The following is a 25,234-nucleotide window of genomic DNA, read 5'->3' as shown; positions in this document are numbered from 1 at the left end:
TTTATTTATGAAAGGAAATATCCCGATTTTTCCAGAAAATAATTCATTCCCTGATTCATCAAACCTTGGGCGTGTCACTGCAGCCAGAAACATGACTTTAGTAATAAAAGTCTTACTCTTACATGTGCGTAAAGGCTCGTCTTCGTCAGACAGGAGGTAATACTTCTCTGACTGCTTTGTCATGTAGAACACTTCTCATCAACATGAATAATATTTTCCATGGTTACAAACCTCAAACAACTGGGGTTGTTGCCATGTTCAATCATCGATAAACAAAAGCGTATTCGAGCTTTCATGTTTTCCACATTTAATAAAGGTTTTATAGCATTTGAATGATGACGTATGGAGCCCTCTTTTAATCGCCTAAACAATGTTGTCACTGACAAATTTGTGACAGCAGATAAAGACCTCAGTGACGTCCTTCTTCGCAATGGAATATTTCGAAATTGACTGGCGTCAATTTCAAGACGCTTACGCCCATAATTGAGTGCCTTTCTGCTAGATACATTAGTGCTAGAATCCAAAACTTCATTTTCTTTTCCCCGTTGCCAAATGCGTTGGACTGTACCTACTAACTGAAAATAATTGAGCCACCTCAGATGTAGTGTTTTTCTTCAATTGTCCATTAACGCTTTGCTTCAATAGAGATTTAAAAATTGCTTGTCTTTGTTCATTTGTAAGGTTTTTTCGACTCACATGTGTATAACTTTCTCGTTATGTCATCAACTTCATTCGTAGCTTCTAATGTTGGAAGAATATTTAAATAAATTTCTCCAAGTATACCTCTACTATTACATTGTTCGGCCATGGTGACTGATCGAACAGAATCAAAGAGAACAAAAACGACTGAGGGACGAAAAAAAATTAAAGAACGGAGCAGCTTAAAGAAAAGAAACAGATGAAGTTGGTGGGAGAAACAATGAATAAGACAAAATGGTTAAAATGTTATTTAAATAGGTGGGAATGTTTCCCACTTTCAAAGTCTCTCCCCTGCAAATACAGGAAAAAAATGGTGGGAGAGAGAATTTTTCTTTTTATTAAAACTTGTGCCCACACCTAAAACGTTAATTAAAAGAAAACGGAGGGAGTAATTTAGACGTTAAGGGTATCCATTGAAGATATTATTCCTTAGTGTTATTTTATTTATGATTAGGGTTGTGTCATTCTCTTGTCTTTTTTTTTTTTTTTTTTTTTTTCTTTTGGTAACTAGGATGTCCGAGCCAACTTGTGGCCCCTTAACTAATCATCGAGATCTATTGAACACCCTACAGTCCAATGAACCAAGTAAGTTAAATGTTATCGTGGTATGTATCTCAAGGTTTGGACCTAAAAACTCAAGAAAGTAAGCAAACCACTTTGACCATAAGTTCATTATTATTCTTTTTTCTTCCATTAGATACAATTAAATTCCTCACATAAACTAAATTAACCTGATAAAGCATGCATACGAAGGTAACTAATAATGAAAGGTGTATGTTATACTTACAATAAGATATTACATAGCGATACATGCAAGAATGTAAACCATATTAGAAATAATTACCGCCAGAGCTTATGTGATTCAATTGATAAGGATTTCTCTACATATGTATTGCTTCTCTTTCACTTGACTTGAAGAACAAATTATGCGAAGAACGAAATTAGAAAAAGAAGGAATAGATCAATTATAAAATATATCACTCAAAGACTTTCTCATGGAGAAACGTTGTTTAAGCAATCGAAAGAGGTTCTGAAATCAGCACTTAGGCGTTATTCGGCCGGCAAGACGGATTATTTCTAATTCAATTAGTCGAAGAAGTGAAAGTAAAACAGAAGGAAGAAGATGAGTATGACGAATTCAGAGATGACGATATAAAAGTAATAGTGAATGGTTTCAGAAGTCTTTGGTCCAATATTATTATATGTAACTTGTAATTAAATGAACAAGACAAGACGACGCTGTAATATACAGATGTCCCGGTCAGTCAGAGGATATATATAATTGCTACAAGCACATATACAGCCAGCCACATAAGTTTTAGTCATGGGGACAAGCGGCTGATTTTGCTCCAATTTCTTATTTGATTCGAATACGATTTCAAATTCAAGCTTATAGCAAATCAGATATTAGACAAAATGGTACCTCTCTCAGTACTAGCTATGTGTTGAATGATTTACCATAACATAATGAACACAAACATTGAAGAACTTTCGATCAAAGAGAAATTAACTTGCCAGACAATGTGAAGAATCATGAATGGTTTTTTTTTTTTTCTTTTTTTTTTTTAATGAATATAATTTGTGGAACATCGATCCAAGGCAAATAAAATAATCTCAAAAGGCCAACTTTAACATTGACTCTGGATAAACACAAATTAATGGCGCCCCATACTATTGGCGAAAATGTGGGTGGCACATCAACATTTATATACAAAATGGAGAGTTGAAGAACTGAATAAATAAATGCTTTGAGTCTCGTGTATTGGTAGTAGCGTCTTCGTTAATATTTTTGTAGGTACTAGGTATCCTTTGAAATTTTGGCCTAATACTAGAAAACCTTTGTGTTTTCATTGACCTAAATCACATTAACATGGCGATCGACCTCTACATGAATACTATAATGAAAATCATAATAATTTTTTATAAAATTATCACGGTTCACGGAATAATTAAGTCACGTAGCTGACATTTCAAAGAGAAACTTCCTGGCCACTCCAAGCTAGCTTGAAGACAACTCCATTGACTTAAACTAAGATCATTTTTTAATTATTTAATAATTCTAAGGTATATGCTTCAGGGTTATTCTAAAACTCTATATAAAGGGACCACTTGTTGGCATAGTAAAGCCATAAACACTTCAAATCAACAATATTTGTCGCAATTTGCAATATGGCAACAAAGTTTCAGCTTCATTGCTACTTCTTCCCTCCTAGTATTGTCTCTAGTTGAGCTCTCTCTTGCTGGTGCATCGCCATCTATGGGGTCAAAACGGCAATGAGGGAACCCTCAACCAAACTGTAACTCTGGGTTATATTCTTTCGTAAACATAGCCTTCCTTAAAAATTTGGCGGTGGCCGAAGTCCGACTGGACCTCACTGGTCACTGCAACGCCGCTGCCGGAGGCTGCAAAATCGCTACGGTAGCATAAAGAATTGTCAAAACAAAGGAATTAAGGTGATGCTTTCCATTGGCGGTGGCCTTGGAGACTACGCTAACTTCTAAAACTGACGCTAAAAACACTGCAGCTTACTTGTGGAACAATCCTCGGTGGGAAATCAGCTAAACGACCATTAGGGAATGCTGTTTTAGATGGAATCGACTTTGACATTGAGCTCGGTTCAACTCGATTTTATGATGATCTTGCACGTTATTGAAAGGATACAGCAAGCCAGGAAAGAAAGTTTACTTATCAGCAGCTCCTCAGTGTCCATTCTGATAGATACATGGGGAAAGCGCTCGACACAGGGCTTTTTGACTACGTTTGGGTGCAATTTTACAACAATGGACCGTGCCATATAGTTCAAGCGCTGGCACCAAGAACCTTATAGCTTCATGGAAGAAGTGGAATTCATCTTTAAGGGGGGGAAACTATTTTAGGGTTGCCGGCGGCTCGGAATGCGGCCGGAAGCGGGTATGTTCCTCCCAAGGTGCTGACTTCACAGATCCTTCGGTGATAAAGAAGTATAAGAAGTATGGTGGGTGATGCTTTGGTCCAAGTACTTTGACAAAATAACTGGCTATAGTTCCGCCATTAAGAAGAGTGTGTGAAGTGTTATCATCAAGAATAAGTTGGTAATGTTGTTGTTTTAGTACGTGTTCTGTACTATCGATAATGAAGAGATTGAAAATAATACATTTACATCTCTTGAATTTTTTATATAAATAAATTTGAAAAGATGTGAATGTAACAGTTTATTGCCAATAAAACCTAACGTATGCATGTTATATATTTGTCATATTTTATTCAGTAATATTAGTCTGTTGACATATCAAATCAAAATCTTTTATAGTTAATAAAAGACGATGAGATGAAAACAAAATTCATACGAACTCATAATTGAATCACGCTCAATAATTTAGAATAAAATAAAATCCATGATAATACATGTCTAAATTTACTATTCAAATCCAGTTACCAGGGCTAGCGGATATTGTAATCAGTTGTAAGAGCATACCACCGGGAAAGTCAGATACACCGGCGGCGTTGCCCGATCCAGATAACTGGCGCTGTCGTTTCATCTGTTACAAACGCATAACAGCCAAGTTTTCAGATACAATATATAATAGTAACGGCTTGATCTCTGCTTATGGAATGAGTGGGCAAGGTTGTGATGCTGTTGCACTCCTCAAAGATGCAAAATCAGGTCTATCTCCCGATTCATTAGCCTTTGTATCCGTTCCTCTTCTTGTAGCCATGCGGGTTGTTGGAGGGGGGGGGCAATATTACTTTAACTTAATGACTGAGCAATATAAGATTAGTCCAAGGATAGAACACTTCTCTGCTTGTTGGATCTTTTAGGACGGGCTGGGAGAGAGTAGAAGAAGCATATAGTTTTGTCAGACAGATGCCAGTGGAACCTAATGAAAGAGTTTGGGGTGCTCTGTTGGGTGCTTGTCGGGTGTACTCAAACATGGATACTGGGCTCCTGGCAGCCGATTATCTTTTTCTATTAGCTCCAGAGCAGTGTGGCTACTATGTCTTGTTATCCAACATTTATGCAAAGGCTGGTAGAGGGAAGATGTAACACAATCAGGTCAATCATGAAAAGAAAAGGTATCAAGAAAGCCAGGCGCTAGCAATGTTGAGATCAATGATCGGGTTTACACCTTTGTTGCTGGTGACAGATCGCATGCACAGTCCAAGGAGATCTATGAGGAGTTGGATATATTGTAGGGAAAATGAAAGAGGCAGGTTATATTCCAGAGACTGATTCAGCTCTTCATGAGTGGAGGAAGAGAATAAGGAATGCCATCTGGCAATTCACAGTGAGAAATTGGCCATTGTCTTTGCAATCCTGAATACTAAACCTAAACACCAATCAGGGTCACCAAGAACCTTCGAATTTGTGGTGACTGCCATGTGCAGCCAAGCTTATCTCCAAGATTGCTGAGCGTGATATCACAATCAGGGATACTAACAGGTTTCACCATTTCCAAATGGTGTCTACTCATGTGGGGATTATTGGTGATGCCTCACTTGGAGAAGTATGTTAAGAAACACAATTATGGATAATTTTCTGATGATTTCATTCATTGTAATTCTATATATATGGGCTAGATACAAGAACATTACAAGGAAATAATAAACAAATTTATTACATAATATTACAGAAAATATCTTATAATTATGAAAGAAATAATATCCTAATTAGAAATTGACCATATCAATCTCTTAATTATAGGATATTCTAATGACCATATCAATCTCTAATTATAGGATATTCTAACATTCCCTCTCAAGTTGGAGCATGGATATCACACATGCCTAACTTATAAAGCGTCATCAAACGCATTGTCAGCTATGACTTTGGTAAGAATGTCGGCTAGTTGGTCTTTAGACTTCATAAAAGGAAATGTAATGATCCCAGCTTCCAGTTTTTCCTCAATGAAGTGTCTACCATTTCTACATGCTTCATCCGATCATGTTGAACTGGATTGTGGCAATCTCTATAGCTGAAGTGTTATCACAATACAACTTCATTGCATCCTGAGAGTCAATCCCCAAATCTCTTAGCAAGCTCCTCAACCACAGTAGCTCACACACTCCAAAAGTCATGCCTCTGTACTCAGCTTCTACACTTGACCTTGCTACTAATGTTTCGAAGACGGACCAGGCCTTGGCTCGTTCAGGGTTAGGTTTTGTTTGATGGTTGAATTGGTCGGTTGGACCGATTTATAAAAAAAAATTAGTCCCTAAATGTTGGAAATTCATCACAAACAACCCTAAACAATTATATGACTCCCTTAAGGTTTGAAATCTATCCAAACAACCCCTGTCACGCGAAAGAGACTGGTGACGGTGGCGGCAGCGACGATCGATGGCCAATCAAAGTTTGGAATCATGGAGCTTTTGATGTATAGGTACCGAAGAATCTTATGGTGTGCAGGGAGTTCTACTGACGCCGGAATTTTTGGAATCAAAGAAGGAAGGTCGACGGTTTCATGAACAATTATGGACGGTGATCGACGGCCAATCAAAGTTGGAATGATGGGGCTTTTAATGTAGAGGTGCCGACAAATCTTATGGTGTGTCAGAGAGTTATAACGGCGTCGGAATTTGCCAGAATCAAGAAATAAGGTTGACGGTTGTGTGAACGATTTGTGGATGGCGAGCGCGAAAGGTTGGACGACGGCCACTGAAAATGGACGGGTTTGGTCGTGGAGATGCTATTAAGTCTTATGGTGGTGTTATCTCCCTTGAACGATGTTGGAATCGACGGGATTGAGTCGTGATTCGACCGCGATTCGACACTATTCTAACGGTCCAATCGCAATCACATTGGTTTGATTAAAAATACCAGTTTTCAGAGGATATCAGATCGAGGATGACACCGTTCCCGTTGAACGGTCCGACCGATCGATTTTAGAACATTGCTTACTACTACTGGCTGCTTTTTACTCCTCCAAGTCACAAGGTTTCCCCTACAAAAGTAAAGTATCCTGAAGTAAATCTCAGCTGAACTAACCCAATGCTGCATCAATGTAACTTTCTACCTTCAAATGATTGCGTTTAGTGAAAAGTAACCCTTTACTTGGAGCAACTTCAAATACCTCAATATACATTCCACGACATCCATGTGAGGTTTACGAGGATCATGCATAACTGGCTCACTACACATACTGAATAAGTAATGTTTGGCCTAGTGTGGGACAAATAAATCAATTTTCCCACAAGTCTTTGGTACCTTGCCTTATCAATAGAAGTTGTATCCAAACAATGAAACAACTTAAGATTTTGTTCAATAAGAGTATTTGCAGGCTTACATCCAAGCATATTTGTTTTAATTAAAACATCAAGAATGTATTTCCATTGAGAAGAAAAATGCCATTTTTTGATCTAGCTACCTCAATCCAAGAAAGTACTTCAAGTCACAAAGCTGTTTCATTTCAAATTCTGATGCCAAGTGTCATTGCAAGTTCTCCAGTTTCATCTTGATCATCACCTGTTACCGCCATATCGAACATAGATAATCAAAGTAGTATTCTAACCTTTCGGTGCTTTAGAAACAAAGTATGACCTGAATTGCGTTTGTTATAGCTGAAGTTTTTCATAGACTTGGAATATGCCAAATCAAGCTCTCAGATTGTTTTAAATTAAAAATGCCTTCTTGAGTTTGCACACCTTTGTATATTTGAGTACTTCTCTATACTAGGAGGAAGATCCATATACACTTCTTCTGTAAGATCTCCAGCAAGAAAGCATTTTTTTCATCAAATTGAAGAAATGGCTAATAATCCCGATTAACTGCAAATGACAAGAACACTCTAATTGTATTAAGCTTGGCAACTGGTGCAAAAGTGTCTTGATAGTCAATCCATAAGACCGTGTATACCTTTTTTCAACCAACCGAGCTTTGTACCTTTCAATGGTCACATCTACATTATACTTGACCTCAAATACCCTCTACACCCCACGGTCTCTTCCCTTCGGTAAACGCACAAGTCCCCAAGTAGCAATATTTTCAAGTGTTGCCATTTCTTCAGCCATGGTTTGGTCCATCTAGCATCTGCTAAAGCTTTCTACATTTATTAAGAATAGAGGTAGACATAACTATAGCACATAAGATGTATATGACTTGGACAATTTTTCCGAAGATACGTGAACTAATGGGATATCTAACTTTGGATTTAGAATCAAACTCATATTTAATGGTGGTATACCATGGTTAGAACAAGTTGGAAGACGATATTGAGAACGATTGAAATTCAAAATTAACATCATCAACAAACGTAGAATTATGATTAGTGGGTACCTTTAATGAGTCTTAGAAGAAGATTGATCCAGGGGTTTGTTGGTTGTAGGAGACATTTTACTATCAAGGAGAGAATCATCTTCTAGTTTAAAGTTGTTTGTCATATTATAAATCCTCAGTCACCCCGTTTTCTCCTTTTGGTTCTTCAATTGTCTGGAAGATCCAAGACAAAGAATTATTTTTTGTAACATCTCAGACGTCCGATTTCTTTTGTCTAAATCTTTGGGAAAAAATGCATGTAGTTTTCATGATCAATCACTTCATCTTGATTCTCCCCTAAAGTGGTAAACGTCATCAATGTCCTATAGAAAGTAACTTTCTCATGAAAAAACATCCATGGAACATAAAATCTCCAAGAGTATGGATCATAAAACTGTAACTTGTAGAATGATCCATATCCCACAAAAACACACTTCACTAATGCACGAGACTCAGCTTAGTCTGTTGAATGGATGAAGTAGACATAGACCACAACACAAAAATTCGAGGAGCCAAAAGTACGACCGATGGAAGAGTGCAGTGATCAGAGAGAGCATCCAATGGTCTTCTAAAATTGAAAACATAGATGTGTGTACAGTTTATTAAGTAGACCGCTGAATTCAAGGTGTCACCCTACAAGTGAAAGGGGCATGACCCCAATCAAGAAGACCGAGTAACTTCCAATAACTGTCTGTTTTTTCTCTCCGCAACACATTTTGTTGAGGAGAATAGGGACATGCTATTTGGTGAATAATCCTTACTAAGTGCATGAATTCCGTCAGTTCTTGCTTGAAGTATTCTCCCCCATTATCGGAACGAACGGCTTTTATTGGAATACCAAATTAAGTAGTTACCGTTTGATGAAACAAGCGAAATACCAAGTAGACATCTTTCTTATGCTTCAATTGATAAACCCAGGTCGTTCGAGGGCAATCATCAACAAAAGTTAAAACACCTTGTCTATTAAGAGTAGAAATTGGGGCCGGTCCCGAAACATCCAATGAATTAATGAAAAATGTAAATTTGCTTCTATTACTTCAAATGGAAAATAGTACGATGACGTTTTGCCATTACACAAGTTTCACAACTAAGATCTGAAAAGTGACACCACTAAACAAAGGGGAAATAATCTCCTAAGATAGCAAAAGAGGGATGTCCTAGTCTTTTATGCTGCAACCAATTTCCTTTTTTTTTCTTATTCATCAAATCTCTTTTAGCAAGTGAGCTTGCCCTTCTCTATTGGAATATTGTTGGAACCCATCCTCTAGATAGTGAAATCCTCCATTTTGTCTACCCACTACCATCTTCTCCTTGGTATGGATGTCCTAAAAAACACAATAAGTAGGAAAAAATAAAGCACTACAATTATGAGATTTGGTTAATTGATTAACAGAGAGAATATTACATTTTAATGATGGCACAAATAAGAAATCTTTGATTGCTAAGGTGGGCAATAACGGGATTGTAACAACTCCAATAACTGAAGATGATACGCCATTGGCATTGGTAATAGTAGTTTTGGAACATTTAGGGATAAGTAACTAAGCCTATAACGATCACAGTCATATGGTCTGTTGCATAGAGTCAATATCCAATCACTATTTCCTATAAAAGTATACCTGACTTAGCAGTTAATCCAAGAGTTGTGGCGATCCCCTTTCAAATTAATGTCTTCCTCCTTAACACTATAAGACATCTAAGACGTTTTCTTCCCATGGTGCCAATCCAGATATCCATGATTCGAAAGTATGTATCCACATATGACCAATACTATTACAATGAGTGCATTCTCGCTCTTTTGTTGGTAGGCATTTTCGGGAGGCCATTACAACCCCTTCTCCAATTTTTCCTCCAAGCATAGCATCTTGGCAATTAGTTTCCACAAACCATAGCATAAACAACTTGTAACCTAGAAGAGGTTCAGTAGCAAGTACATGACCTCGAACCCAATCTAATTGAGAGTTAAGACCAGCTAAAACATATACACACGTGGGAATTAACCTTAGTGGTATATTCACAAGACCATTGTCACACTCCTAGTACAATCATCAATATCATCAGTTCCTGCCATATTTTCTGTAGTTTGTCAAAATAAGAAAAAACAGAACCTCCATTGTGGCAGACAAAAATTACCTTGCAATGTAGTTGATAACTTTATGCATCCTGGTCGACCAAATATGTCTGTTTGGTATTCTCCCGTATTTTCTTTGTCGTAGCCAATCGAAGGAAGAGAGATTAATGTCCTTTATCATTGCATCAAGGAGTCAAGATTGACTAAGCAATTTCATCTTCCATGCTTCATATTCCTCCGAAATAACATCTTTTGATGTAGTCTTAGTACCGAAAATAAAACCTCAAGTTCCCATCGATCTTATTTTGAGCATTCAAAGAACCACTTAAATAATTGGTACTCAAGTCATTCCGGAGTGATTAGAGAAGAAGTTTCTTGCATATGGAAGCCAACCGATATAGTATAGATTCATTCTTCTTTAGAGAATCATTACTATTTCTTCTAAATCACCCATAGCAGTAAAGATAACAAAAAACTTTGCAGCGGATGATATGAATAGAAACAACATTGTGAACACATAATACAAACTACAATTCTTAGGGTAAAGAAGAGGAGATTGAAAGAGGCTTTGATACCATGTCAAAAAAACACAATGTGGAATAATTTTCTGAGATTTCACTCATTGTAATTCTACCATATATAGGCTAGATACAAGAACATTTGCAAGGAAGAATAAAAAAATTAATTACAGAATTTACAGAAATATCCTATATTATGAAAGAAATAATATCTTATAATTAAGATATTGGCCATGTGAATCTCTTAATTGTAGGATATTTAACAAAGTATTCAGTCAATATGTTGTTCAGGTTTGGATTTGTTTTAGACTAATTTATATGAAAGGCGGGAAGCTTACTATAAAAACTATAACTTGGGGATATTGTGACCACCTTGATCATGAGCACATAGTTTGCAATGATTCAAATGGTAACTGAAATAATTTTTTTGGTACTGTTGACTCAATTCAGCCTGCTGCATAGTCGAGGTCTCTATTTAAAATCATCTAGAGCCCATGTATTATAGTTATGTTATCATATTGCTATTTCAGGTGACTTCATATGGCATTGCAATGGCAACAATCACTACAAGAAAAATGTCTTTCGGCGTCTAGCAAAATTAGAACGTAGAAAGTAAAATTTAGACGCTAAATCTCTTTCGTGTCTAAATTTCATGGTCGCTACGTAGTTGCGAAATCGTTGTCGCAGAAAGTATGGGCGTCTAAATTTTTGGTTAGTCGCGGAAAGTTTTTTTTTGGCGAAGCAAATTAGCGCTAATTGCTGGTTAAAATAGTCCCGCCCCCCCAGACGCTAATTGTTCAAGGGTACTTTGGTAAAATAGTATCGCGATTAATCAATTAGTTGCAAAATGTATTTTTCGTGTCTAATAATTTGTCGTAAATGCCACAAAAATAGACGGTAAGAGTGTAAGGGTAATTTCATAAAAAGTTTCGCAACTATTTTATTAGTAGACGAATGTATCTTTTGGTGACCAAAATTTAGTGGTTAATTCTAATACTTTTAGACACTGAATATGGAAACCAAAAGGTTTTCACGAATATTTATTATAGTGACCGAATGTATCTTTAATGACCAAAATTTAGTAGTTAATTCTATAATTTAGACGGAATGTAAAATCCAAAAGGTTTTCACGACTATTTTATTACTGAACGAATGTATCTTTAATGACCAAATTTGGTGGTTAATTCTTATAATTTTAGAAGCTGAATGTGAAATTCAATTATGAAAATTACTGTTTGCAATTAAAAAATTAATTGCAAAATTGTTTTTTTTTTAGAAAATAATTAGTGGCAAAAGCATTTGTTATTAACCTAGTTTATACATTCAACATCAACAAAATAATCCATCACAATAAAAATCTGAACACTAACATCAAATATCATATTTTCATAATATGTAACATGAATTTTTATCACTTAAGAGCAAAAAATTCAAAATGCACTATTAGGTGTGCATAACCAAAACAAAGGTAGCACCCACATTTTCATCACTAGCTATCTATCTGTGCATAACTAACAAAAAAATGCCCATCCCATGTACACTATCTAACATATATATGAAACAATCCTAAAAAGATGATCCTACCCATGTCAAAATATATTGCCTATACAACAAAAAACTAACCATCAATATCTAGAGCATCTCAAGTGTCACCAGTTGAGGTTTTTGAAATAGTTGTAGTTGATAAGGACGAGTCTTTAGCAGTTGGAGATGACGATGGCTGTCGAGTTGGAGCTTTATTAGATTGTTGTAGTTCAAGGGCTATAGTTAGCTGCTGCATATCTCCAACAGGACAAATTGTTGTGTTCAAGGCTTTTATTTTATTTTTTTGTTGATCAACTAAGACGAGTTGCTCCTCCAACTGTTTAATCTATTTTCTTCTTGTTGTACTATGCAACTTTAACTCTGCTTCTGCTGCAGTATCATGATGCTTAGTGTGAAAATTCAAAATTTTGATTAAATCCGGAAGCTTTACCCAGAACTTTCACATATTTTGCTTCTGTTTTTTCACTTTCCCTGTTGGGTGTTCATCTTGCAGCTCTATCATTTTTCCTACCCATCAATTAAATGCATAATCAATAAGTCAAGCAAGAAACTAAATAATTACACATACATTATAATAATAAGTCAATGCATAATCAATAAGTCAGATAACATGAATAAATACTCGAAACCAATCACGTTAATAATATTAAGAAGATAACTAAATTACCTGTTGTAATGCAGAAGAAAAAGACAACTAAAAATTATGTCAGAACGTTTACATTGAGAAATAGTTGACAAATGGCAATTATGACATGAAAAAGCTTTGATACTATTTACTGTGGAAGAAACACCCTTAGTTTCAGAGGTTAAACACTCATAATTACTTTTCCACATTTTGATCAACTGGATGATTATTAGCATTTAAAGAAATAAGCAGAAGAAAGAAAAAACATTTTACCAGCTTTGTCAGTTGCATGGAAGAGCAGCTCCTCTATTAGGTGCTGTGCAGGATCACCATCTGGAAACTTCTCCATGAAACTCTCAACATTTGAAACCACTTCCTGATTGGTCAGATACTATAAGCCAGGATGAGAGGATCAAAAATTAATCTCTTGGGCAGAGTCTATGGGGATGAAGAGAAGGCGTGTAGGATATGTATGGAGCAGTTCCAATTACTCATTTCGAAACATTTCCAATAATGAATCGTTCAACTTGGGTGCACCAAGATGCCATGATATCATTGAGCAAGTTTTTAAAACACACCATTGGATAAAACAATACACTGGGAACTTCATCAATTGAAAAAATGAAAACAAAGTGTAATGCTCAAGTGTGGTTTTGAAGAGCAAGAATGCATAAATGAGTGAAGCATTAGCAAAATCAGTGATGATATTCTTGTGGTTTGTTAGAGCAAGGACACATATATTGAAACATAAAATAATAAGTAAGTAATGATATTCGGTTGGCTCACATGACACAGCATCAACAGAATGATATTTTTATGCACTGATAAAGGTGACCTGCAACTTGAATCATTTCCAATGCTATATCAGCATTTCCTCTATCACAACACTTTTAAAAGATATCCAAAATAACAACATTTTATTTATACACTGATTATCTGTAAAAGCCAATATGTCTTGTCCATATACCGTAGTGATGAATATTATTCATGAGGATATAATTACTAGAACATAGCAAGCAATGAGCACCTAACGAAGATATATGCTACCATGATGTACAAATCACACAACAGTAATAATCATCAACCAGAATTACCTTTATCAGAAATCCTTGCAACAAAATAGCTATTACAAAGGATATACGACAAACTTTTTCAGAAATCCAGCTCCAAATGCTCTGGTAACCTTAAGACGACTTCACTCTATCATTGACAATAACATGGCTATCATCCGGTGTTCATTCTCTATTCTTATGATTCCTGCAATATTAGTGCAAACCAAAGTTCTTAGCAATCTACATTACTTCCCTTCATTAACAAGATCATACAGTTAATTTAAGGGTAGAGATAACCATACTAGGCGGTGAAGGGCCAGCGGGACAGCCAAGGAAAAGAAGAAAGGCAAGTAGATTGAATATTTTATCTTAATGAAATATACATGCAAGTGCAATGACACATTTGGATCGGACATTATCATCTTAATATGAAGCAATCAATCCATTAAAGTTGAAACTTCATGGAAAAACCAAATGTTATCAATGAATTTCATTTGTCACCAAGTGAGCATAACTACTCTGCAATAAGCAAGGCTGACTCAATATTGAGAAAAGTCCACCGCTAACCATTTTGGTTCAATATCAGTTGTACATAGGTCTGCAAACAGTACTAGACTTTGGGAGCACACCAGCGTGTGTGTCAGAGAAGCAGCAAGGAAAAGAAAAAAAAAATGGAAAGTTTATAACAGCATTCATCCCGTTTCCAGTATACAGACAACTGCTCAGGCTTCCCAATGAAAAAGAAAACAGGGAACAGATGACAGACGTCCACTACAAACAAAAACAGAGAAAAGCAAGATTGAATTTTGATTAATCTAATCTAGAAAGGTTCACCATACAGAAATTTCAAATATTTTCATTGAAGAGTGAAAGACAATAAATTGATTAAAAAAACACGACAAGAACTTGAACTCCTCCAGTAAGAATAGAGTTGAAGCTTATGTTACTGCCGTCATTTCAGCTTGCCTAACACCTAAAAAATAGTAATAAAAACGAAAGGGTTTTTATTTATTTATCTTTTTAAAGAACAATACTACCCAAAACTTGAATCCAAAAAAAATCCAAAGCTGCAACGAAAGGCACATCAAACTCATTTTAATGGCAACTAGCAACGCTAAAAACTAAGAACTTAAAAAAAAATTAAAAATTACCACACCCACAAAGCTTATTCTTATAAACAACAATGAAGCATTATAAATAAATAAAATTTAAAAGTGGAAAACAAAATAATCACTGGCTTCATGATAATCAAATTGCTATGAAATAATCACAGGACAAATCAAATTACATAAAAACTATACCCAGCCCACCCCAAATCACGGAACAACGTCTAAGTGACAAAAAAGAAATTGAACAGTCTACTGCAAATCTAAAATCATGAAAGACAAATTCTAAAAGCAGAAGCAGGATTCTTGATTACAAAAAACCAGTTTCTTTACAATGGTTACTGAATTATAGAATATGTCATGAAAACAATAATAAGAATAAATAAAGGGAAATGAAATAGAAATTAACCTGAAAATTGATAGCTTTGTCTTAAGATCAGAAGGCAACAATGGATGCTGAGGATACTTCTTTGCCAGATACTACAAGCAAGGCCAATTATTAACAAAATCCCTCCATATTCAACAAAAGAGCACCAAGATAATATAAAATTAAAGAGTATCAAATAACTGACCAGTAAAATAGCAAAAGAATCAGAAAGAACAACATCTCATCTACCAACCGGCACATAACCAAGAGGATTGAGCTTTCCAAACTCTACAAAAAAAAAAAAAAAAAAAAAAAAAAAAAAAAAAAAAAAAAAAATCAATTATCAAACAATCAAAGTCAAACCCGCGTCCATTTTCGCCATCTGGTATTGTAATATCCTCAAAAACTCACCAGGACTGTTTTGCTCTTCCTTCACCAAGTTCATAGCTTTATATTCGTAATCTAACCCTGCAATCAAATACTCAAAACCCAGAACCAAATTCAAATATTTTTCAATTGAAGAGTAGAAAGACAATAAATTGATTAAAAAACACGACAAGAACTTGAACTCCTCCAGTAAGAATGAGTTGAAGCTTATTGTTACTGCCGTCATTTCCGCTTGCCTAACACCTAAAAATAGTAATAAAAACGAAAGGGTTTTATTTATTTATCTTTTTAAAGAACAATAATCACCCAAAACTGATCAAAAAATCATCCAAAGCTGCAACGAAAGGCACATCAAACTCATTTTAATGGCAACTAGCAACGCTAAAAACTAAGAACTTAAAAAAATTAAAAATTACCACACCCACAAAGTGTTCTTTATAAACAACAATGAAAGCATTATAAATAAATAAATTTAAAAAGTGGAAACAAAAATACCTGGCCACAAACATCACAGCAAATTCATCACTCTTTTCAAACAGTAATGGCCACCTTCATTACTCATCTTCCACCACATTCTTTATCAATAGTTTCACACAATCTGAAGATTCATTGTTCCCACACAGTCAGCTTCACAATGACCGAAATGCCCTAACTCTCTTCACAAACCCTTCTTCTCTTCAACAGCCCATATTGATTAATCCATTCAACTTTTGCCAATCGCAAAGAGAAGAAGATTGAGAAGGACAGACCAATTAGACAAATCCCAACGAGAAGAAGATTGAGAAGAAAGAGCAATTAGAAGATGATTGAAAGATTTGGGAAGAAGATTGATTGTTGCAACGAGAAACCTCGCAATTCAGTGGAAGGGCGACAAAGAGAGATTTTGGGCGAAAGAGGGGAAATGTTTCTCGTGTTTTGGGCGGAAGAATGAGTTTTTGGGTGCCGGAATTTTCGGTAGAAGAAATGGGTTATTCTAATAGTTTATAACCTTAGCTTTGATTATAATGAAAATGGGTGGGAGAATTTGCCTTGGTGAAAATTTTGAGGTGGGAAAAATTGTTTTATTTTATTATTTCTTTTCTTTTTTTTAAACCGGTTTGAAGTTTTGATTTTCTTTAACTTCAAATAAATCTTTTTAATTTAAATTGTTTTTTATTTTTAACGAAAAAATGTTTATTTTTAATTTTTTTAATAAAATCGAAAATTCGTTTTCTCTATTTCTATGGACCAAAACGAATCGTTTTTCTTGATAACTAGAAAACCACTTCGATTCCTGGTTTGGTTTGGTTTCTACATTAAATAAGTTCATAAAGGAGATAAGTCAACCCAAACAAGAAGAGGAAAAAGCCACAGTAAAAGAGAAGAGTAAACCGACTTAGTATCAAATGAAACATACAATAACAAGAAGGTGATGGAAAAATAATGCAAAAACAAAAACACACTTTCAAAAAAATTATCCCAGATAAACCAATTCACAAGTTATCAAACAAAAATCAAGTATTTGAAATCAACGCACATCGTTTGGGAAATTTGGGGAAATAGATAGGGATTTGCCTGGAGAAGAGATTGGGAATTTGGGGAAATTTACCTAAATAGTTGGACGAATGTTGACTCATTGTCTAGCTCATAGAGAGAGCTTTCTCTTCTTGTCACTTCTAGGTTCTTGAGAATGGTCTGAGGTTGGTTTCTAAGGCTAGTCTGAACCTTCCCTTCAACAGAGCTTTAGTTTAAGTAGCCACTGGTATCGAAGCTGAACTGTAGGATCTGTATAGACGCAGGAGCGCCTTGTTCGCTACTCTCTCTCTGATGATCGATGTTGGTTACAATTTGCTTTTTTACATTATATAGGCTCGCTCAGTTCGCTATTCTTGTTATTTCGAATGCTAGTTGGTGGGGATTTGTGTGGAGAAGCAAGAGCTAGGTGAGTTAGGAGATTGGGAATTGGGGAAATAGCTAGGGATTTGCGTGGAGAAGAGATTGGAATTGGGGAAATAGCTAGGGATTGCTGGTGAGAGAGTGGGAATTGGGGAATAGCTAGGGATTTGCGTGGAGAAGAGATGGGATTTGGGGAAAGGCTTGCTTTATAAAGGTTAGGGTTTTTTGTAAATAACTTTAAAAAGTAAGGCTTTTAATTAGTTTTTTATTTTTAAATATAATTATATTTTGCAAACAAATCAATGTTAACTAAATATTTAGTCAGGAAAGCATTAGTCATAGTTGCTTATAATTGAAGTCTGGCGGGAACACGTAATTTGGGGGGAACATGAATTTTTCAACTAAAATGGCAACTAAACCGAATTTAGTTGTTGTATATAATTTTTGCAATTTGTTAATATGAACACAAACATCGGTAGCTAAAAATACCTAAGACCCTTGTAATTATTGTCCAAATAGGGATATTATGGTAATTTCATTTTTCTGTAACTAATCATAATAATTACTAATAAATTCCTAATTATTTGCAACTAATTTAGCTACTAAGGGATAGTTGCAAAAAATTGTTTTTCATAACCAATAATGTAGACGCAAAATATAATATTTAAATGCAAATTGTCAAATTATGGAGGGAAAAATCGGCGCTAAAAATTGCAACTAAATTATTAGTCACTAAACAACATGTTCTACGACTAACAAAATAGTAGTAGAACATTAACTTTAGACACCAAAAGTTGGAACGTGGGGACCCCGAAATTTTAATCCTCTTTGCCTGACAATCGAATTTAGTTGGTAAATTAGCTTTGTAACTATGTCTAGTTAGTTGCTAAAAAATTGGTTGCAGAATGTAGTTTTTCTTGAAGTGAATGGACTGAAAACTGTTATGCTATTAATGGGCTCACCACGACACTTCATGACAACCATTGATGCATAACTCGAAGGTTAGCTTTAACACTGGGTTAAATAACCATATTCATGGGCAAGCTGATTTTTCGTTGCTTTTGCTCTAAGGAACAACATCAAAGCTCGACAGTAGAATGAACTTGCGCTTTGTTCTAGTATTCTATAATTTTTTATGTACAAGTTGATTGAGAGTTTACATTGTTTCTAGCAGATGTTGCAAATTACATAAATTGTCAAACGCTGTAATTTTAACTCTTTAGACACACTCAAAATTGATACTCCCTCCAAAATTATCTCCTTTCGCTTTTTAGTAGAGAATTTTAAGATTGAAAGTAATCACTTATGAGTGAGAACAAACAATTGCGTTTAAGGCAAACCAAGCATTGCCTTGACATTTCCTTTTAAACTGCAACACTAATAAATAGCCCTCTTTGACAATCATTTTCCACCTATATGCAAATAGTCATCTTCCCTAGATCACATTTGTTATATTAAAATGTAGTGTCGAACCGGTCATCACGGCAACAAAATTAACCTAAGTACCGTAGTTAGCAGTAAGCAAGGTCGAATCCAAAGGGAGCAAAACTGATAACAATGTGTATTCAAGTTATCGGAATGAAATTGGCAAAGATTGATTAAAACTAAGGAAACTAATAATTACAGGAAATTAAAAGCATAAAAAAAATTGCTAACTAAAACACAATATTAAAGGCGTTGCCCTTATGGATTGGTTCGCCCAAGACTAACTCCTACATCCTCTACTTATTGTTAGACTTCCTAAACCTATAAACACAAAATGATTTTCCGGCAATCTAGGTAAATCTAGAGGTGGGCATTTGGGACTGGGTCTAAAAACTCGGTCTAGGAGGCCTGGTCCCAAAACTGGACAAGGCCTAAGGAGGAGGACCTAGTCCCTCCTCAAGGCTCGAGCTTAGGACCGGCCCAGGCCTAGGCCCAAACCTTTTTAATCATTTTATTTTTAATCCCTTATAAAATTACATAAGACCTCTTATAAAATTTAAAATAAACCTAAATTATAGGGGGTTAAAATGAAATTTTACAAAAAAAAATTTACTTTTGTTAATAACCCCAAATATCTTATTTTTCCACACCACTCAATCTCTCATATCTCTACTCTCTACTCAAATCTCCAATCAAATTCTCATTCAATTTATATTTATTTATTTATATTATTCAAATTTTTCTATTTTTCAATATCATCTCTTATTCATATTATTATTAATTTTTTTAATTTTAATTATTTATTATTTTATCATAAATTCATATGGATTCTCGAAATGATGCATTCGAAGGATCATCCCTAAATGAGTTTTACGTTCCATCCACCAATGAAATAGAAGGGTTCAATCCATTTTCACCCATTCCTCCAGAGGTAGCAACTGCAATCTACAATTACATTCGGCCAGGATGAGGTATAGCAAACCATAAGAGTGCGAGTCAACGGGCACAGCATAGCCCAACAACCCCACCCCCCCCCCCCCCCCCCCCGCCCGATCGTCAAAGAGGGTCATATCCGATGTGGCGACACTTCACCAAATTAAAACGGCAAAGACAAATGAAGAGGGGGAAGAATCGTGTGGCAAGTAATTTCGTTGGAACCATATTAGCGCTGAGAATGGGACTGTCGCATGCGATGACACTTGGAGAAGAAGCACCCCCAATAATGCAATTACCCGGTACATCTTCAACCAGATCAGGTAGGCAATTCAAACTCAACTTAATTTTAATCCACAATCCTCAACTTTCCAAAATGACAATACAGGAAATAACAAGATTCATAGTTGCTACGGACTCTCGCATTGTTAATCTGAAAATCCTTATTATTCACATGATTAAAACTACATTTTGTCTAGCATATACCCGTGTTAAGTAAGTACAAGTAGAAGAGATATACCAAAACTTTATAAACAAATAAAATAATAAACTAAAAACAATTTCAAAATTTAAGGAATATATCTATGCACTTAAATTAGGCATTGTGCTTGTAGATCAAAAACCGATTTTTTAACTGTCACAGTATATTTTTAGAACATAATTGGGTTTACAACAAAAATTGATGGGTTTTAAACCATTATAAAAAACATAGTGCTGCTATTTATTTATCAATTCTTGAAGTTTTGCAAGATATCTATTAACTGATAAGTTGTAGCGTTAAGCTTGATAATGCGAGTACTAACACGCGGCAATACTCTTTCATTTGAAAAGAGATTGGATTCTCGTGGTGAAGGCAAATTTTTTCCACCCGAGATGTACTTGCCACATCATCAATTGATAGTAAAGCAGGTTTAGATGCTATACATTCGAAGATGGAGAAAGTGTGCGTGGCTATCGGATTTTATCGCGGCAGTAAGTAATAAAAGATGGCAGAAGTATGTCAATTATGAAGAAAGAGGACCCACCGGTTCAACCTTTGAAGTTATGTACACACATGTCTATCGGTTGGAACTGCACCTACTTGATGTTGGAAAAAGTTTTGCCAATCGTAAAACAAATTATGATTTGTCAACCGGAAACACTATCTAGAGGAAGTTAGCTATGATGATGGGTGGTTTGTGAACTTTTTTTTTTCATTTCTTAAAAATTTTTATGATTCTATTAGTACATTAAGTGGTATTTATTATCCGACTACTAATTTAGTATAGAATTTACTTCAAATTGCTAAAACTTTTGCTAAAATAGTATAATAACGTTTTAAGGGAAACTGTTTCAAAGATGGAAGAAAAATATGAGAATATTGGTTAGATATTCCATTCTTATTGGATTAAGTCTTATTGTAGATCCTAGTTTAAATACACGTAGTTAACTATATAATTACTGAGTTAGGCCCGCATTTAGGACATGATTATACGTCTTATTGACTGATTTTAATCAAAATGGATAGTCTTTTTTCTTTATATGAGACAAGTACAATGGAAATGGAAGTGGAACGTTCAGGAGAGAGATCAAGACATTGATGCAGACCTTCATCAAGGATCGAGCAAGTGGAATATATGAAACTGGTGGAGCTAACCGCTCCAGCTCGTACATACATGGACCAAATGGAGAATCGCTAACCTACAAGTGACCGTCCTTCATGCGATGAAGGAGAAACGGACTTGGATATTCTTCAATGGTGGAACCGACATGAAAGTCGATTCCCCATTGAGCCCAAAGACACATGACATTTTATTGTGTCAGTTTCTACAATTGCATCCGAGTCAAGAGTGGCGGATTGTTAAAGACAAAAGATGTTCTTAACCGATGAGATGATTGAAGTGATAACGTGTTTACGGGATTGGACTCATCAGAAAGAAGACTATAACAGCACCCTGAAGATCCCGAACTACTCGAACTCTTTAGGAATACAGTTGAATGATGTAAATATTGTTAAGATGAAGATGAATAATTTATAAAAAAAATTATTAATGTTGTTTGTGAAGCGTGATGTGTGAAATGTAATATTACATTTATGTTAAATTAACTATTATTTATTATTATTTTAAAATAATTGAACTTTAGAAACTTACTAATCTACCTCTAAAAATAACTAAAAACGTCTACAAAATTTCATTTCGCCCTAAAAATAAAAAAAGATCAAGGAAGAAAAATAAATTTTCAAGGCCCATAGGATCCGTCCGGGTCCTAAAATTGCTCATGGGCCTGGGACGGTCCCGGCCCATGAGCGACAAGTCCCAAGCCCATGAGCGATGAGTCCCAAATGGGACCAGTCCCGAAAGGACTAGTCCCAAAAGGGCCCAAGCCTAGGCCTGCTTGGGACTGGTCCTTGACCACTCTATAATATATCATGTCTCTCTGTCATTTAGTTACAGATCGATTATAAAGACTATCATCAATAACCAAAAACTCAATAAGAATACATAGTTGGTACAAAGCTAACAAGTAAACCTATCAAATTTGCATCATCCAATCAACAATTACACAATGAATGCATTCCTAGTAGAAATGATATTAAACGCTATACAACTTGATTGCAATCAACATTGAAGTAATCCAAAGTCATAATCAACATCAATAATCCAAACCGACATTCAGTTGTGCAAAAAGTTGTATATCAACAAATGTTCTCCAGGACATAATCAATTTTCACACATCAGCATCAAAAATATATAAAGTATCGTAATCAACATGAAATGAAACAAATATAATCTAAACAAACAATACTTAACCAATCGTCCATTGTTTAGTCTGGTCAATCAAATAGTCAAGAGATGTCGTGAAAAGGAGCCATGGTCGTCAATCTTGGTCTGGCCTACGCCGTAACGGGCAACCAGGAGCTCAACTACTAATGGTGGTGGCTGACGATGGCTGGAGAAGCTGAAATGGTGTGGTCATGATGGAAAATGGACAATCAGCAGCTAGAGTGGTCGATATGTGGATAAGGGAGACCAAAGGACATTAGGGAGATGAGAAGGGTCACAGCGGCAAACGATGGTGGATCAGTGAACAAAACTATTGAAATGTAGATTTGGTTATGGAGAAAATGAATCGGTGGCTAAGGAGGTGGATCGTCACTAAGAAATGAGCAAAATTACGGTTGGAAGGTGAAGAGGTGTGGCAACGATGATGGTGGATTTTAGCAATTTAAATAGTGAATGAGCTTGAAGGAAGGCAGATCGGCTACCAGGGAGTCCAAACATCGCCAGAAATGGGAGAATCGTGGCCGAAATGTGACATGTTGCGATGGTGGAAGGTGAAATGTTGCCGGTGTGGAAGGTGAAGCGTTGCCAACGTGGAAGAAGGTGGAGAAGGCGGCCGGAGATGGGGGAAGGTGAAACGTCGTTGGCCAGCGGCCAAAGGAGGTGAGTTTGGCAGCTGGTTACCTTGTTTGCGATATCTCATCTTCAATTATAGTAATGTTGACAAATATTATTTCGCCCCCTACATGATTGGAAAACGACAAAATCAACCCCAAGTGTTTATGACAATTTGACCCTTGAATAGCATAAATGAGACAAAATCAACTCTAATTAATAAATCACACCCTAAGATCAACTTACGCAATGTCAAAATTCATTCCAAACATGCACAAATTGTAAAGAAAAAACAAAATGTGATTTCTCATAAATAATCCCATAAATTCTTTAAGTGCCTCACTATGATTTCATTATTGAGCACAAATGGGTATTTTAATCATCTTAATAGAGTCATTTTCATGACTCTAACACGCAAATCGTTAGTTTTAATTTTGTATTTGTTAAATTGGCAATTAATCGTCAAATTGAGAAATTTTTACGAATGCAAAAACCTAAATATGGTACATATGAAAAGAACAACTAATCCTGAAGAAACAGTCAGCTTTGTTGCTACACGCACAATACACGACTTCAATTTGAAGGGGTCAGGAGCCGCAATAATAAATAATGGATTTGACATAACATTCTAATATGATTGAGATTCATTAATAATTTACTTAAATAAAATCAAAACTTCAATATTATGAGAAATAATAATGTTTTGCTTACAACCGAGTCAAGTTATATAAATGAATAAAAATACATAAAATTTGTGTAAAATGATTATTCTATCTTTTTTATTTTGTTTGTAGGTGTGACTCAATACTAAATATAACGTTTCTCTACCATGAATAAATAAAAGAAGCATGATTTTGGTCAGCGGTACGCTCTCAATTCAGATTAAAAGTTATATGTATAACAATGCAGAAAAATTCTTCGTCAGCTCCAGCTCATGAAGGCTTAAGCTCTCTATATAAAGGAGCAACCACTGAATAGATATAGGCATATTTGAAAAAAAAAAAAAAAAAANGGGAAGCTGTTCTTGGGGCTGCCAGCAGCCCCTGCTGCAGCTGGAAGTGTGTATATTCCTCCTGATGTGTTGAATTCTCAAACACTTCCTGAAATTAAGAAGTCGGCTAACTATGGAGGCGTAATGCTTTGGTCAAAGTTTTATGACGATCAAAATGGGTACAGTTCCACCATTAAAGCAAGTGTCTGAAGCAGCGAATTAGTTTGAAGGAAAGTGTACAATACACTAAACAACTTGGTGTCATTTTGCTTTGATTTGTCTAGTGTTATCTATTATCATACCATTTGGTAAAATGAAAAAGCTTCTCTTTTCTTGTTAATCTTTATCATAATTTCATGATTAGTGCGAATGTTTGGTTGCTTTGCAAAATATTAATAGGGGATTGTTGACTTCGAAGTCTTGACCTCAAGGTCAAGGTAAGCAATGGTGTCTATTTCTTAAGCAGAAGTGTTATCCATTTTGCTCAGTAATGGGGCGAAGTCATTAATGGGCTAATCTTGATCTATCTGGCCCAATAAAACTTATGATGGGCTACACCGGCCCCTAAATAATATGATGTATATTGAAGAATTTCCTGTCTAAAGTGTTGTCCATTATGCTCAGTAATGGGCCGAAGACGTTAATAGAGTAATCTTGATCCATTCAGCCCAATTAAACCTATGATGGGCTACACCGGCCCATAAATAATGTAATCTATGTTGTAGAATTTCCTGTCTAAAGTGCTATTCATTATGCCCAGTAATGGGCCGAAGTTGTTAATAGACTAATTTTGATCCATTCGGCCCAGATAAATTTATAATGGGCTACACTAGCCCGTAAATAATATATTGAATGTTGAAGAGTTTCCTGTCTAAATTAGAGATATAAGCAAATACATGCCCTAATGTTACTAAAACTCAAAAGAGGAGAGAACCCAACCACATAAACATATACATTATAATAGTCGACTAAATTAAATTGGCGACGTGAAACAAATACAATTTAACAAGCTTGAAGTAAGAAAATATCAT

General features: G+C 35.5%; 1 long non-coding RNA gene and 1 pseudogene across 1 annotated transcript; one reads left to right on the top strand and one right to left on the bottom strand.

The window, feature by feature from the left end:
- The first annotated feature begins 342 nt into the window (after positions 1-342).
- On the top strand, positions 343-24,520 carry LOC116106858 (annotated as a pseudogene).
- On the bottom strand, positions 15,269-16,175 carry LOC116106919. Its single transcript, XR_004124368.1, has 4 exons — positions 16,098-16,175; positions 15,627-15,683; positions 15,421-15,503; positions 15,269-15,328 (listed from the first exon to the last, which is right to left on the bottom strand). It is a non-coding gene; the product is annotated as an uncharacterized LOC116106919 (long non-coding RNA).
- Positions 24,521-25,234: the final 714 nt, after the last annotated feature.

This window comes from Pistacia vera, unplaced genomic scaffold (genome assembly GCF_008641045.1).
Source record: "Pistacia vera cultivar Batoury unplaced genomic scaffold, PisVer_v2 Contig524, whole genome shotgun sequence".
NCBI lineage: Eukaryota > Viridiplantae > Streptophyta > Magnoliopsida > Sapindales > Anacardiaceae > Pistacia > Pistacia vera.
Note: the sequence above shows the minus strand (reverse complement) of the source record. Positions and strands in the feature narration are given on the sequence as shown.